This window comes from Empidonax traillii, unplaced genomic scaffold (assembly GCF_003031625.1).
Source record: "Empidonax traillii isolate 1590-97213 ecotype Southwest subspecies unplaced genomic scaffold, ASM303162v1 scaffold42:size1813164, whole genome shotgun sequence".
Classification (NCBI taxonomy): Eukaryota; Metazoa; Chordata; class Aves; order Passeriformes; family Tyrannidae; genus Empidonax; species Empidonax traillii.
The window spans coordinates 741,193-759,404 of record NW_020955235.1 but is presented as its reverse complement, the minus strand read 5'-3'; the positions used below and the strand labels follow the sequence as shown (position 1 = coordinate 759,404).

The 18,212-nt window shown below is 40.4% G+C and overlaps 1 protein-coding gene across 2 annotated transcripts in view; it reads right to left on the bottom strand.

The window, feature by feature from the left end:
• The window catches only part of WIPF1 (WAS/WASL interacting protein family member 1), a 52,380-nt gene that overhangs the window by 31,151 nt on the left and 3,017 nt on the right, over positions 1-18,212 (bottom strand). The gene's annotated exons all lie outside the window — the stretch shown is intronic.

Below are 18,212 nucleotides of genomic sequence, written 5' to 3'. Positions count from 1 at the left end.
ACTATTAATTGTGAAACATTTGGGATCACAGAGCCTGGGTACATATCTACTATGTATTTCCTTGAATAAATTGAAATTCTGCATGAGAAACTGGCAGCATGTGAAGAAGAGACCCTCTCCTTCTAAAGAGGAATCAGAACAGGAAAACACACTGGCTGTGCTCTCCATATCAGTCCCTGAGATCAAAGGACCCCATTTGTTCTCAAAGAAATTTGAGATAATTCCCCCAACTTCAGCATAGCATAGTAAAAGCCAATATAAATGGTGGAGGGAAAACAGAAAAGCATAAAAACCCCACAGATAGACATGATGGTAAGACTGAACAGAATTATCCACTACTACAGTTGCTCCTCATAAGAGACGTGGTTTGATGACTGGCTTTGTAATAAGGAGGTTTCTATAGTTTAGGCTAGAGAAAAATGCAGGCCAAAGTTGAAAAAAATGAATTAAATAAATGTAAAATTAAAAACCTTCAATGTCTAGATGCTTTTACCAGCTAACTACAGAAATGACTTGCAGAACTTGCATTCATATGTGGGGGCAAGGAAGGTAGAGGGAACAGCTAGCAAGAGATGTACTGCAAATAATGTCCCAGCAAAAGATGCACTTGTGCATTTGATGTATTTAGCATTAGAACAAAAGTATTTAACAATCCAGTAATTTTAAAATAAAATATGAGAACAGTAACCATTCAGCATTTTACAGATTTACTTCTATTTAGAAACCAGTCTCAAGACTCCGGTCCCTCATTGCCATGAAACCTTGGCATACACTATGTAGTAAAATGAAACCTACAAGGGGATCCTGCTATAAACTCTCTGAAGCCGGCTCATGCAGTTCAGGTTTGCATTAGGTGGCGTTGCACATCTTAACTCCTACTTTTTCCCTTGCAGAGAGTAGAATGCTGTGGATGTGGATCCAAGTGCACAGTGGACACAAGACCAAGAGAGTAATGCAGTCGAGTAGTTTTGGGGAGCAAATCTGGCCAGTGACTAAGGTGGCATTGAGTGGTTTATTCTGTTTATTTGCAGAATTAAGGATTCTTTAATGTTGCTTTCATCTAACTGAAGTTCTCTCAAACCTAAAAACTTCTATACTAACACTGCCCAAGGGAAAGAACCAAACATAAACAAAAATATCATACAGAAAAATTAATTTTTCTTCCATAGATGCTATGAATACACACAAACACATGCACACAGTCTCTCCTCCTTCTGAAGTTCAACAGAAGAGCAGCATTTTTTCCCTGAGCACAGAATTTGTTCCCATCTGGTTCCATTTTTTACTATTTTCTTTTTTGGTTTCCTTCTCTCTAATTCCAATGCATATTTATTTCATTTTGTTTAGTCTGTGCTCTTTATTCCCTTTCCTCTTTTTGCAGATTTCATTTTTAATTTGTTAGAGGAAGAAACATTCTTTCTCTGGTTTTCATAATATGAGCTGGTGGAAAGGGTCCATTCAGAAATCCTCCCTCTTCAACAACCACTGCTGCTCTTTCAATCCTGGTTGCCTGTGTTCACTCCTGGTAGCAGAGTAGAAGTGTTAGGGTTTATTTATTTGGGAAAGTGTGTTGGTTTATTTTTTAATTCAATTTCAAAAGCCTGGCACAAGCCTCTACATGGAGGCTCAAATATATTATTTACAAGCCATTATATTTAGCTTAAAACAACTCCTAATCTATTTGAGATGAGCCACTCTAAGACAGGATTAGACTGAAATGAAAATGTCTGCAGTGGGATTTTACTAAATTGCTTTTAAATCACATTCCTAGTTAACAGCGCTCTGGTGAAGGCTATAAACCCTAATACATCAGAAAGGCTGATTTGGGGCAGAACTTTGGCTCTCTGAAAACTTGCTGGTTTTACAGAAGCAGAGGAGCCCAGCTAAGGCCAAAGCCTTCTCTGCGTGTAAAACCCCAAAGCTTGAAACACGAGAGCAAGCTCTCAGTGCTGAGCCACAGATCTGTTAACTGCCCAGAAACAGAGCCCCACTATTCCCATCTCGCCCAGACCTTCAGTGCCCCACAGAGGGCCAGATGCAGCATCCAATTCCACGTGTGGGAGGAGGCGAGTACTTTCCTGCTTGTGCAGCCTGGTCTGTCTGGAGCCACTGCGTCCATCTTACGCAGATGTTTCTACGACGAGAACAGGATGAATGCGCTGGGTGGGATGAGGAGGCTGAGAGAGCTGTGCAGCTTAGTCTGGTTTTCTACATAAAACCAGAAATGTTCGTAAAAATATTTGGGAAGAAATATGGGCAGTTTTAGGAACACTTCCCTGGCACTCAAATCTCTGATTTTAACATCTGCCATGCCCTTGTTACAGCACTGTCATCCCCAGCAGCTGCATTTCTTGCTAGATTGCTGCCACTGCCACTGTACAAGCCCCCCTGCATCACAGGTTGTGACCTTGCCTGAGCAGGGGGAGCACCTGCCACCACTGTCTGAGTCCTGTGTGGCTGTCACCTCCTCTTCCCCCCGTGCTCTCCCAGCATCTTTGGGCCCCATGTCGGGATTTAGTTTTAGTCCATATTCTGTGCAGTATTGCTGCTATATTCTGCATTTTATCATCATTAAGGTTATTTTCTTTGTAACTTTCATTCCAACTTTGCATTGAAGATTTATAATTAAACACAATCCCCTAGTAATTTAAAAGTAAAAATTATATTTTTGCACAGGAGTACAGAACATGCATCCCTTCAAACAGTCTCCCTCTGAGAGCTCCCAAGTTCTTCAGAACCAATCAAGCACCATATTATTCCGGATACAGCATGTTCCCAAGTCAAAACCCTCCAGCACAGAAAAACCATGATGGAATTCCTCAACAGATATCACAGGAATAAGAGAAAACTTTTACAAGAGACTACAGCAGTAAAATCAAAGAGAACAGCTACTCGGTACAGCCAAAACAAACAAAGTTTTCACTATAGTCAGTGGTTTTAACCTGTGCTTGGAAAAGTATTTTCTGGTATTTATTCACTGAACACTTCTATTAAAAATTCAGACTATTTACTTAATATGAAAGTCTTAACAAGATAGAGAAGATTTCATTCAGACATCTAACGTGACTGAGGTCCACACTGCTGTTGTATTGCAAGGCAGGCTCCAAGCTTCTCACAAACCAAGCTAACTCAGAAATGAGCTTCCTATTTTTGCTCTGTACCATTCTGCTCTGAAAGCCTCCGTTGTTTACTACCTGCTAGTGCAACTGCCATACGGACCACTCCTTATCCACTGCCACCAAACATCAGTGAAAATACACATTCAGAACCCCCGTAGGACGGGTAAAGAGACATTTTAAGAGAACTAACCTGTGCTATTTGAATCCGCTGGAGGTCACCCAGTTCTGAACTTCCTCAGCAACTTCAGTCTTGTTTCCTGTAGAGTGGCATGTGACACCACACTTCCTCACCGCACCTTGCTAGACTCACTTTGCTTATGTTTTAAAATCAGATGAAACTAACTGTCCCTCACAGCATGTTTAAGAAATTTCTCATCTAATGCTAAACCACTGACATTTTTGCATAGCCAAAGAGCCCTCCTTTACTGCCTTCTGAATCACTCCATGATTCAATGGACCTTTCCGTACTATTTCTTTATATTAATACCCAATGCTAAATGTGATTCTGTTACAGTACGCTCTGTGCCCCCCCTCCTTCTTTTAGAGAGGAAACAAATACAGTAGTGGAGAATGTAATTACACTGCGAGTGTGGGAAACTTCACTTTAAGGATTAAATTTTTTTTGTTTATCAAATTTTCATAGTGGTAATGAATTGATGAATTCAAACAGATGCAGTTATCAGCAACTTTCAGAAATATTTTCCTTTGAATACAGCAAACAGAAGTTTGAGCCCTATGAAAAGTAGTTCATGTCTTCAGAAGAGTAGGGTTTTCTCAGTTGTAACAGTGTGAATCCATATGCTGTTATCTAGTGCAGGGACCAACAGGCCTGAATATGTCACAAAAGGAAGGACATTAAAGTCCTGGATTAGGATAGTATGTTTACAGGGCTAGTCAATAGGTATTGCTTTATCATATTTATTTTTAAAGTCATGTGAATTTTGGAAAGGCAATCTAATCCTAAGTGGTACCAACACCAGAAATACTGACACAGCCTGAAGATAAAGTATGGAGACTACCATATCAGAGGAGAAGCAGAATGTTTTTACCAGGGTCAGCGAGGAGATCCTGTTTTGCTCAAAGATGTTCCTTGTGGAACATGTTAAACACTCTTCAATTAGGCTAATGGAAGGGGTGGAGATAAATTAAACATCCCTTTATTTAGTGAGGGCTGAAATAACAACATCCAGTGCCTGGGGCACTGATCAGCCTGGCAAGGACTACGTGAAGGCAGTGGGTTAAAAAGCCAGAAGGGTTCCCTTACAGACTGAGCGCAAACATCTGTGCTGGAGCACAGATTGGGTTTAGCTGCTTAAGTGTGAAACTGAAGACCCTGAAGGTAGGAAGAGGGCAAATAAGCAGACAGCAATGCTGCATGTTTGGGATGCAGAGCTTTTGGCAGCAACACTCATTCATGGCTGTCCTGACAACATGATTCAGTTCTCGCACCACACACCACAGCTGTCTCAGGTGTGTTGGCACAGTGGTTCCACAGCCTGTGCCATGGACACCACTGAGGAACTGATCTAGTGGTCAAAGGGTGATTAGTTTGTTGTTTTTTTTCAACCCCTCACTCTAGGGCATGAGGGAGTAAGTGTTAGCAAGAAGCCACTACCCAGGCTGTAACATAAAACCACAGCTACAGTGAGAGACCCAAGCCAATGGGAGCTGCTTCTCTGCCTATAAATTGATGCATTCTATTTAATTTCTACATAAATTAAGAGGTTTTCACTAAAATGTCATCTTTTAAATTAACCTGTGTCATATGAAGACATCAATGTTGTGAGCAGCCTCACGGTGACCACCAGTCAGGGATTACATTCCTATCTGCTGCCTCAGGACTTCCTACCACTGCTTGCTGATTTACTACTATCAAACGAGCCAAACTAGCTCCAATAATTTTTATCTGTGGGTTAAAATAATCTGGCTAATCCCATCAGAAATGAAGTGGCAACGGTTTTGAGGATCCCATAGAGATGAGGGAGTAGTGAGCTCTGGTAAAGAGGTAGCAACAACAGGATTTCACAGAACAGCAGTTAAGTACTGAACAAATCACACCCAGCTAACAAGATATGCAAGTATTTTATGGGTAAACATGCAAAGGATACCCACACAAAAGGAAATATGTTCATGATAGAAAAAAACACCAAAACTAGTCCACAAAAAGGATGCTTTTGCATGAGATACTTTGAGAGCACACACATACCCCCCTACTTGTGCACAGACATCTGAGCTCCTGCAGCTGTAATAGGAGTGCATGTGCAGATGCACCTGCTCTGCTCCCAGTGAAGGTTTTGGGCCAAATGGCCACAGTATTATTTACACTGGAAGACACTAAAGAGCACTGTAAGGTTCATGCAGCTTAAGCATTTTCCCCTCAGTAAGCACGCAGAGACATGATACACCAAACCCTGAGCTTCAGAGGCGCTGAGGGGAAGTTGAAGAGTTCAGGAAGTGGCCATGCTTGCTCTCAGCACACTGCTTCTTTGTCCTCCCCCACCTGCTCCCACAGGAGCACAGACAGCTCCCACAGACAGCCGGGATCCCTCACAAGAGAAGGGTTATTTATCTCTGTTTTAAGAAGGGGCTGCGTTTACAAAGTCACTTTTAATGTGTCAACCTCTGCGTGAGGATCTAGTCACATATACTGGGCTGTGCCAAAGCTGTGCTTGGAGCTGCTGGTGGGACCAATCAACTTTTGCATCACCCCCAGACACTGGGGGTTGTTCAAGATGGGAGGAATTCGTTCACCCAGCAGGTAGCTTGCAGCAGTCTCCCAATCGCTTTTAATCTGTGCCCAAGCAAAACAGCCTCCCAGGGTGTTGCTTCAGCCGAGTTCAGAGCACAGCAGCACCTCGCCACGCCTTCCAGTGGGGCCATGGAGAAAGCACTGCAGGGACAGCAGATGCAGCTGTGTGACACTGGGGGACCCACCATGTCCATGGGGGTCTCACACAGCAGGTTTTACTGAGTCACCACAGACACCAGAGCATCGGCCAGCTCTGACTATGGACCATTAAGACATGAAGAGAAACATATGAAGCCTGATAAATTCTGTGCTCTGTGAACTAACCACTTATTTCTCCATCCTTGTCACAGATGAGGAATCTGTTGGCTAGCACCTTCCAGAGGAGCAAAGTTTTAACAGGGATTTCTGGCAGTAATCTTGTATAAGCCAATGACTTGCAACTAATGCTATGTCTCACCTTATATATACACAAGGCAAACCCCTCTCTTTGGCTTCTGACTAGAAAGCATACCTGAAGCTCTTCTTTATGTACATCTGGGTACTTCATGGAAGAATGTGCTAGGACCCCTGCAGATGGCTCAAGTTGTTTTAAAAACCATAAACTGACTTCCCCTCACTTGCCGTAACATCAAATAGTGTTTGATTTATGAATAAAGGACCACCCCAGCAGCAATAACAACTAGCACAGTGGCCTAACAGATAAGCTACACAGGGATATTAACAGACACTGCTGTAAAGCTATCTGCACAAATGATAAGTTTGTCCTGTGCTGTCGGGACAAAAAGGCAATCACGAGCTCTCTCAGAGAGAAATTTTTGGTTTAGATTAGAAACTTGCACTACCCTACATCCGTACATCTGAGTATACTGGAGATGGTGATCCAGGCTAACAGGGCATGCTGGAACCCAGCATTCAATATACCTCTTGCCTTATCAAAATGGTCCTCAATTATTCATTATATGGAAATCCCCCCCCTTCACCGATATGGCTATGACCACACACACACACACATAGAGAATAGTGGATATCGTGGAGACTGTTTTCTATCTGGTACCCATCACCAGCAAATATGAAAAATCAACATGTCAGTTCTCAGGCAAAACAGTCTGTACTGCTCCTGACTTTGAGGAGGCACAGGTGAATGCAAGAGTAAGTCATAGTGTGGAACTGCTAATGTGCAGCTACAAATAAACCAACCAACCCCAAATCTGTTAGCCAAATCACCAGAGCCAAACACTAACACAGAGGTGTTCAAACTTCAAAGCAGGAGCACAGTCGGCAAGTTTGTTGAAAGAATTACAACGAGGCATGGAAACTGGGACTTCTCAGTAGCATATAATCCCTGCTGTTTCCATTTCCTCTTTCTCATTATCGGCACAGACGGGGGCTGAAGATTAGTAAACAGTGGGTGTTTGAGGTGAATTAGAGCATGTGTGATGTAGAGCTAGGTATCCTGGTGGCATCTGTGTGACTTTGGAGTGATGTAAATATTTAATGTTGCCCACTATATTTCTTCAAAATGATGAAATATTAACATGTTCCTTGGGGATGGGAAAATCATACCAGATAAAACAGAGAATCTATTTTGTCCTTCATCCAGGATGTGAACAAGATCTGATGGACAAAAATTTTCTGGCAGATTCCCCTCTGTAGTCATGTATATGTTTTAACACTGTTTCTGTCCTGTCTGAAAACAGGGAAAAAACCAAAAACCAAAGAAACTCTGGGACAAAATTGTTTACACAGCTATGGGTGTATGACACATTACATTTTCAGCTATCACTTTTGGTTTTAGCTTTTAAATAAAAGTCATTCCTAAGAAAATGTACTATGCCTAGAAATGCTTATGTATTTCTTGACTTGAATGAAAACCACTGAACTGACAAACCTTGCTCTCCAAGTTACGTGCCCTCCCTGCTCCTATGATACACACTAACAGACTCCTGAAAGAGAGTTCCGCACAGAATACATTATATATATATATAAATATATATATATATATGGCATAAGCCATTTCTAAAAGGAGAACTCTATCTTTTGGAAGTCCCTTCATATCATCATAGATGTTTCTAATAACCTTAATATATTCTCAGGAAACAAAAAAGAAGTTTTATAAAAGGAACAGCACTGGTTGTAGTTTCCAATGCTTATTTTCACATAAAACCTAATTTCTTAGATTGTCACTTTTTCATAAAATAAGCTTGAGACACAGTTTCTCTTTGACCCTATGGTGTTACTCAGCAGGTCCATCAACATAAGAATCAGTGTGTGCTATCTTTCCAAAGGGTATTTTCAGTACTCTTTGCCCAGTAAAGTCTGCCTAGCTGTTTTTCCTAGAGCAGCTGGTTTTCTGTTGTACTTTGCTAATAGCATGCTCAGGCTTCAAGTACCTTTTTTCAATACATGAGCATGCTACGACTGCAAAATTAAAAGATATTTATTATTGAGCAACTTGTCTTCAGCTATTTGCATGAATCTGAACATTTTCAAATTGCAGATATGAATATTTGGTGAAGAATTTTTATATACTTGGTTATTTCAGTAGAAAACATCAACTGTTTTTAGAAGATCACACTTGAATCTGAGTAATATTTTATAGTCAAATCTCAGCATTTGCGTTCATATGTATATACTGATACATACATGTATGTGCAAATAAAGCTAAACAAATCTACACTTTAGAAATCATGACCACCACAACATATTAAAGCTACACAAACATTGTGTATGTACTGAAGCCACACAAACAATATTCACTGGCAAGAGCTGTTACTGCTGCTTAGTTTACTTCCCGTTTACATTCTCAATCTCCTATCGAAAGCTCATGCGCTTGTAATTTTTTTTTAAAGGTAAAGTAAGTCCCTTTCTTTGGGAACTTTAGTCCACTTCTTGCATTCTTCCCATGGGTGGTATAGTCCACATCAGGAATAACTGGATGCCAAATATAGCCACAGATGGGAGTCTGTGCATACTTGCTGGGTGATTATAAAACAGAATCAGCTTCTCTGTTGTATAATGGATGAAATCTTTTATTCTGTGCTTAGGTACCAGTGCCAGCAATCCCACAGTGGTTTGAAATATACCCAAGTAAGGTGAGCAAGATCAGGTCATGTGCTTTTGTTTCATTAATATTTATTGACAACTATATTCTCCCAAGAATATACAAGAGAAAGGGAGGCTCAGTATATGAATATGTATATACACTATATACCACATTATAATTTAATTATCTATGCAATTACTACGAATTAGGAGAGCAGTAGTTAAAAAGTGACAGAGAATTTGCAGAGTCCACGAAAAGCATCCAGATCAGCCTTGGAGACTAACGTTCTCTGTTTCCTTAGGCGGTGAAAAAAAATTCATCTCTGTTGTGAAATCCTACACCTCACTTGCACATGAGGGGTAGCTCCATGGGACACATCTAAGCAAGACTGCTCATATCACTATGCCAAGTGTTGACCCTGGTCCAAAAGGATTACCCAATTAGCCATAAGGGAACAGTTTCCAACCTTGTGGACAATCTGACTACTTCATGATGGCTTTCTGCATGGAAGTCATTCAATGCCATTTTGAGTAGGAACTTCTGTCTTGCAGGTCTGGCATTACCAACTCATTAGACTATGCTAAGCCTGACAGAAAGCACTGTTTAGTAACAGCGCACCTGGCTTAGAGATAAACTGGATAATAGAAATAAAAATGCCCTATATTGACATTTAATCAACTGCTGAAACTGCATCAGTTACCAGGAGACAGTACTCACAAGATATAAGGCAACACCTCTACCTCAAAAGTCCTGCTGTGTCCACAGCTAAACAAATAAAAGGAGCTGGGCTTCTCATGTCTTGGATATGTGAGTTCCCATTACATGCTTGGGAACTGACAATCAGGATAACCCACTTGTGAAGGCTGAGTCTGAAAGCAGAGGCAGTGTTCTGATATTCAGACTCTGAACAGCTTGGCAACAGGTCTCTCTCATTAGCAGAAGTCTGACACAACTATAACTGACCTTGGAATCATCTGTAGGCATCCCACTCTACATGTGTTTTGTTTCTTCTTTCCTCTCCCACCAGCAAAAGGCCAAGTACCCAGCAGAGAACAGAAAAAAAGTAAAGTATATGGCTTATGGCTCCAAGGGTGTTACCTATGCACAACAGAAAACCCCAGCTGTGTAGTTTGAAGCAAGTGCTGCTAACAGAGCAGAAATGCCCTGCAGTTCAATTTCTAGACTATTCAGCAAAGCTGGCTGGCTCTCCTGAGATGCTGCACCATAGCAGTGACCTAAGAGAACAGTGCAGATGAAAATAGCAAGGACCTCCAAAACCCCTCCTACTCAGCCTGAAAAATCACAGCTGCCCCAGAGTAAGGGGGATCCTGTAGGCATGGGCCCCTTGGGGTAGGAGAAAAGATTAGTCACAGTTGGGCATTTTGGTAGAGCCCAACAGTTTCAGTTGCTCTGCGGGCCAAGTCCCAGCAGACACATCACAGTTCTTTACAGAGGATGAACTGAGAGTCGATACTCTCTGGCTCTCATCAACAAAGCCTCAAAGCATCCCCACACGCTGCAGGAGCCTAAAGGTGTTTTTTCACCTGCTTCCCTGATGCTACATTGTGCCAGCAGGGGCTCAGCTGCACCAGCTGTGAGACAGGCTGTATATACCTACTTAAAGTTTCATGATGTTACTAGTTTGGATTTAAGTAAACTTTGTGACACTTAACTTTGGGAGGTTTGCTACTAAATGGGACAAGAACTGTTCTCTCAACTTCTAATGCCAAAGCTGGCACTTCACTTCGCTTTGGGAAATTCTGGTTTTGAAGACACTCGATTGTCCATGAGGCTATTTCTATAATTATACCATAGAATCATAGAATCAGGTGGGTTGGAAAGGACCTCTGAGATCATCAAGTCCAACCCTTGATCTACTACCATCCCTGTTACTGGACTATGGCATTAAGTGCCACATCCAGTCTCTTCTTAAATACCTCCAGGGACGGAGAATCCATCACCTCTCTGGGCAGCCCATTCCATTCCAATGCCCTTAAGAACTATTTAAAAATTCCCTCATTTTATACTTGTCCTATACCAGACAGTATTCCTTAGTGACAGGGTCTGAGATCCCGAACTGATGCACATTACAGAAGGTGACAGTGATACCGGGGGTCATATGCTCCATTGAGAAGTGAAGAAACCAGAACCTGGACGTGCCAGAGTTAAATACAGAAACAGACTGCAATTTGTGACAATGTCACTGGACAGAACCAAGAGTTTCTACACCAAAAACATGCCTGCAAACAATCTGTTTTTTTTCCCTTCCCACTACAACCACATCACAGTAAACCTGCAAATCTTAAAAAAAAAAAAAAAAAAAAAAAAAAAAAAAAAAAAAAAAAAAAAAAAAAAAAAAAAAAAAAAAAAAAAAAAAGCCCAGAGAAAAGCCCTAGGAAATGCTGCCCTGACCTTATCTGGAGCAATCCTGCTCCACTGGCCTCATCTCAGAAGGGATCCCTCACAGCAAACTTACATCAAGGCCAGGGTTGTACCTACCAGACTTTTGCTAGTCCAGAGTAATTTTTTAGTGTACCTCTGTTCTCATTTCCTAGGGCATAAAACCTCAATAAGAAACAGTAGTGGGACATTTCTTTTTCTCTATATAAAGAGATTAAAATGAAAATACACTATATTTTTTTACATTTTCCCTTCTTGCAGGTTTTTTGACTCTATATGCATTTGCTTCTACCCATATCTCACAGTGGATGGCCTGGAGCAAACGTCATGTGATATAATTACCACAGTTTCTTTAAGGCCTCCTCAATATTGCTGATTAGTGAGTAGACAGTGAACAAACATATTTTTGAGAAGAATAAAAGCTTTCAGTCTAAACAAAAAACAACAGTCATATACCACTCTTACTATAAACTCCATTATTCTTCCTAAGAGGAAACTTTCTTGGGGAACTTCTAAAGTGACACAAACCAGAAGAAAACAATGACAATTCTTTCCCTTGGAAGCACAAAAATCTCTCAGTGTTCTCATTTAAGTACTGCACATGATGACATCCAACTGTGTTTTACCCTGCAATTCACTCGCATTATCAGGGATGTTCTGCTAAACAACTGGCACATTTTAGATGAATAAAGAGGGAACTTGTCCAGCCATCTCAAGCTGTTTGTCAGTTATGGAACACTTAATTTTCTAGTTCCCTATAGCAGCTCAAGTTACTTTGTCTTCCTCTTGACACCAGTCAGCATGCACACTTTAAGGATGCACATATGAAAAAAAAAAAAAAAAGAAAAAGCTATAATAAAATTTTGAGACACTGATCCTGTGGAGAGCTGCTAGGAAAAGAATAACCAATAAATGAAGAAATAAATATTGCTCTAGTTCCACCTAAGGGTACAAGTAAGTATAAGTATGCAGCAGCTCCTCAGAGTAACATGCTTCACTTTGAAAAGCATCATTATCTTTAGTTTTAACTTCAAATAGGATAAGAACACGAGCTGTTCATTTACACCCAAGAGACATTAATCAATTCAATTAAGAATAATCTGTTTAAAGTAAATTCTACATGAAATAATTTTTCTGTCCCTCCCTAAGCCACATAATAAGATCAAATGCAGAACTTATTTGAAAATCCAGGAGGAAGTTCCAAGGGAGAGTAATTTTTTTTTATGATTTGCTTCTGCCTACTATTAAAACAAAGTTTTGGGGCTGTCTGCTGCCATTTGAGAGTTTCAGGTTCCAAGATGCCATCAGAACTATTGATAGGAAAAGTTGTACTTTTAAGGAATATCTTTCTCTCTGTTTCAAAGTAGTATTAGTCTGGAGTGGTTTAAAAATGCAATCTGCAGACAGAAATTATGATATATTGGTAGGTGTTGCCTTTGCAGCTTTAGTTGAATGGCATTCTCCCTAAAACTGAAATGATCATACCTGCATACCTTCCTTACCACCTCATTGCTATAATTTGATTTTTCATTTCATCCCACTGGAACAGAAAATGTATTTCTACTGGACATTGCTCCATATCTCAGTGGTCTTAAAATCAAAGATAAGAAATATGACCGTATGAAAAACACAAAGGAGCATCTGACCAAACAGAGATACATTTAAAGGGACCATTACATTGAGTCATGCAAACTCACTTATGGTGAGCAAGTGGTTTTTGTGAAAATTCTGTTTTGCATCTCCATGCCAGAAAAAGAGTTTTGGAAATATGTTAAGCAAAGTAGGTCAGGCAACATTGGGTAAACCAGAACATGAGCAGAGCAGTGCATGATGTGACAGTCCTAGGAGGACTGATGAGTTGGAGCAAATTGAAGAGAGAATTGTAGAGCTCAGTACTGCATGGCTGATGCTGTCCGTGTTTGCCAAACTGCAAGTCAAATGGATCCAAAAGAGCATCGAAGTATCCTTGAATCACTAGCTGAGGAACCTTTCCTCAGGTAGAAAGTAAAGGGGAGAATAAGCAATTCTTCCCTTCTCCCCACCAAATACTTTTTGTCCTCCATGTCTTTCTGTTAAACAGCTACCGAGCTGATGCTAATTCCAAACACAGTTATCATCCTGTTTAGACTACTCATAAAAGGAAGGTTCCTGATTAATGCCACCCAAACACCTCTGGAATGCTACTTCAGCTGGAGCTGCAAGCTACCTATAAGCACCCACAGCATTCCTCAGGGACCAGGGTAATTTGAGGTCAGCTAAGGGTCCCACATTTTCAGCCTGACAGTGAGGTGAGCCAATGAGGCACTGTCTGTTGTTCCCAGCAGAAATAGCGGAGACAACCCTAATCTAATTTAAGGCAGCAGTACTCACTTAACTGTTCATATCACTGCTCTACAAAATGATGGGGGGGTGGGGGAGAAGGGGAAAAGAAAGGGGGAAGAAAAAAAAAAAGAATTGGGGAAAAAATGGAAGCTCAGGCAAACTCCTTTTTCAGTTCTTGAAAAAGGGGCCAGAGCGCAGCTCAGAGCCATAGGTGCATGGACTGGTCTAAAGGGACACTATCTGCTGAAATGAATTCTTAATCCTCAAGAATAACTATTTTAAGGACTGTATTTTGCATATTTGACAACACCGCACTCACCCTTTCCCAGTCTCTCTTGCCTGAGGAGATCTTTAAACCAGCAAAAGAAAAGACAAGATGAAAAAAATAACCTTAAAGCAAAACCACAAAACAAGAGTCTGGATCAGAAAATTAATTACATATTCTGTAATTTAATCTCCTGTGGTTCTGACTTTTAAGTTCTCTATACCCTCAGGTTCAGCATAAAGAAACTCCCACTGCTAACCAAATCCTGCCCTGTGCTGAGGCACTATCATAAACCTGTGGGCAGAGGCTGGATCTGCCAACCTTGGGCTGCCCCTATCAGCACACTCATGTATGCACTGTAGGTATTTCCCTTTCCAAAAAATTCCAAGTTCTCAGCTCTACACGTGCTCCCATTGTAAAGAAGCTTTCTCTAATACTTAAAAGAGACTGTTGTATTCAGCCATATCACTGAGCATGGCTAATTTGGGATGCATTTGTGAACACTCACACTTGCCTTGCTTCCACTGGAGCCAAGCATAACACCCATACCTATCTTCCAAGCAAAGCTGCCCAGACAAATCAGCTTTATGTAGCTGGCAGGCTCAGCTGTTACAGGGTATTACTCTGACACACAGCTCTCTTCACAGAACATCAATGCACAAGTATAAGTGGACAACAGGTTGTGGCAACAATAAAATACTGCATTATCCTATCTAATTTCTATGACTTAAAGGATTTCCCAGCTTGCCATGCCTGCTGATGCCCTCCTAACATTTAGGAACTTGTGTCAAGTGAGCTACAAAACCGATCTGTTATTGTGGAGAACAAGCAATGGATAGATGTGCTGAATGATGCAAGGCTCCACTGACTTTTAGTAATGCTTATGCAACTCTGTAGTTCCACAGCTGCTAATAATTAGCAGATGATCTGCGTAAGTGCTAGACAAAAAAAAGAGAATCCTACCTCATCACTTAAAAAACAAGCTACCAAAACAAGAGTAATGATTTTTTTTCCATCTGACATGATTTTCTTTTTCTCCTCTCAACAGAATTCAAACAAACACAGCATAACGAACTCAGCATAACTTAAAACTGCAGATCTGAATGGTGCCTTGTTCGTAGCATTTGGATTTGAAACACAGATGCAGTTAACTCACAGCTTAACTCTTTCCATGATACTCTTTAAAACACTGATCTGTTTTCTTCTCAACTTATAGATTTTTAAAAGTTTTCAAGTGAGTTGTTTTAAACAGAGATTCAAACTTGGATTCAGTGTACAGCTTTCTCTGCTCTTTTCCTCTCAAAAAATAAGAGATTAATTGTTGTGCAACTAACTGGGAATAACATCATTTTCTAAAAATTTCCTTTGCAGCTCTTGTCTTTAGTTCACCAAATTCTTTTCCAGATCTGATTTTCTAGGTTTCCCGGGGAAAAAAATAATAAAAATCAATGCACTAAATTGTACTTTAGTACTAAAACTGCCTATGAACATGACAGAAAAGGCAAGAACAAGAGAAAAAGGAACAGGATCTGTCAGGGGGTAAGAGTAGTCTCTGTTGCCAAGTGATCTGAAAATAGCTGAGTAGGGAAAGGAGATAGTTTTATGTTTAAAGACAGAATCTTTTAGGTACTAAGGCACTAGTCTGCCAGTCAGGAGATTTCTGATCCTCTCACAGCACTATTACTGACCTGCTGCTATGAGACTTTGGGCAAAATTACTTCCTTACACTTTACTTCTCTATGTACTCCAGTTTTTGAAGTCTTCATTCAGACTTCTCAAGGCCATTTTCAGATGTTTTAAGACCACTTTTATTTCCACATGTTCTGGGCACAGACAAAAGCAGCCATGCTTTTCCAGTAATGCAAAAACACAGCCTACAGCCAGCTGGAAGGAACTGCTGGATCTCATCTAGTTCAGAGCAAGGCTAACCTGGCTTAGAGCAGATTGTTTGAGCTTTATCCAGACCAGTTTTCAGACCATTTCCAACAACAGAGACTCCACAATCTCTATGGTCAGCCAATTTCAGTGGTTAGCTACCCTCCCTACCAAGGACCTTACTGGCAATTTTTGTAGGAAGCAGGACAATGCGGAGGAATGCAACTTCTTCTTAGGGCTCACTTCTAGTCCTGTTAAGTCAGGGGCCAAGAAAATACAGAGAAGCCTGCTCCACACTGCTTGCTCTTCATGGCAAGCGGATTTCAGCACTCAAGCACAGCATTCACCAAAAATATTAAAGAGAGGGAGGAAGAAGGAATCACCCTACTTGCTGAACTTATCACAAGAGAAACATGCACAAGCTATTTCAGGCTCACTGAACTGCTAAGAGCATTTATTTTAACCTCTGTATTACTTTCCATTAAATAATACCCTGTAGTTTCTTCAGCAGGAGATAGATACTCAGCTTTAGTTCAAATGAGAAAGAGTTCCCTCATGAAAGCATGCACTGGTAGACAGAAGGGCCCTTCTCATGGACTTCTGTCGCAAGAAGAAAAAAAGAAGCTACACACACACATACACCCAGGAGATTAAAGATGAGAGGTGCCACACAAACACATTATATCCTAGAAACTTTTGCTTCTATTATATTAGTAGTTTAAGAAGTTACAAAACTACACATTTTAACTCCAGAGCATACTTATGTGTAAACGGACCCAAACGAAAAACACTAATGAGGTTATGGCTGAGTTAAGTGTTACAAAACAGACTCTCAAACTACTCCTTGTGCTTCCCGCTTATCTCCTTCCAGGAATTAGGAAAAAATTTCTATTCTGAACTCCTTTGATCTCTCAGATTTAGACAAAACTGCTCCCCCACCACTTGCGTGTCCAGCCTTAGAGACAGTCTTGATTGATCTTTGTGAACTGTGTTGGATGAAGCCCAAGGACAGCTGCTCGTGCAGACTTGTGCGCTTGCAAGACTAAAGAGTGACCCCAGTATCTTTCAGGGCTTTGATGTTCAGGGTTATTTCCACTAAAAAAAAAAAAAATCTTTTTACTATTCAGATTTCACTCTCAGCTCAGCAGCAGTGACAGAGCCCTCACAGAGAATCACAACAGAGTACTAACTCTCTCTTCAGATATACCCAGACATAAGCACATATGTCATGATACTACGTGAGAGCACTACACTACCATACTGGTCACCACAAGCACACAAAATAATTCTAGACATCTTTATTAAATTTAGTTTTTAACAATACCTTTTCTGATCTATTTGCCAACTAGCAGTTCAGCAGTTATTTTTCAATAACAGATTTTCACATCAATTTTTGAAATAAGGAGCTAAACAAGTAGGTGTTAACTGCACACAGGACAGGTAGCTGCCTTGATGATTTGTGGCTACTTTCAGTTTCCTCTTCTCTGGTACTACCAAAATCTCTTCTACTATCTCAGAACTTAACTATCTCACCTTATAAAGACTGGGCTCTCCATCCCTACTCAAATACAGCCAGCACCAATGATTTTGAACCAAGACAGTCAGTCTCCTGTTGACTAAGGGATCCCACAGACCAAGTCTTAGAGTGCACCGCATGAAGAAAAGGAGAAAGGGTTCACATAGGAGCCAAGAATAAGAGAAATCAGTAGAAAGAACACAAAAGCATTTAATTAAATTTGAATTTTGATGACACTTCACTGTTGTAAAGAAGTCACAATTCAGATATGGTTACCTTGGCAAAAGCATAAACTTTAAAGAACTCCTCCCCTCTGTTACATCACTATTTTTTATGGTTTCTATACATAAGTCCATTAACCACATGGAGATTCAATGTAGTTAAAGGCACAGAATACTTCTCAATGCTGTTGCATAAAGACATTTTACTAAACTGTACATGTACACCAAAACCAATATATGTGTCTCCTAAGGAAGCCTATGTATTTCTGTCTTCATTCACAATTGTCAGACAACACCAACATACACTTTTCTCCCTCCAGAGGAGCTTTGTGTTGATACAAGCAAGGCAGATTACATAGTTAGAACTTTCAGCAGTGTAGGTAATAGAGAGCAATTCTGCAGCACACTCCCTTCACAAAGGGATTAGCATTTCTCATCTTCCTCAGTGGCCTTTTTAGGATCTGGAGGTCATCAGATATAAAAATCATACCTATTGTCACAGGTGGGAAATTGCTCCTTCTATTGCAAATATCTTTCTCTAGATGCATGTTTTCAGTTCTGACTGTACTATACAGGTAAAAGCACTGAAGCCCTGCTGCAATTTTGTGATAACTCTCTGTTTTTCTTGGGAAAAAATAAAAATAAAAAAATAAAATTAAAAAAAAAAAAAAAAAAAAAAAAAAAAAAAAAAAAAAAAAAAAA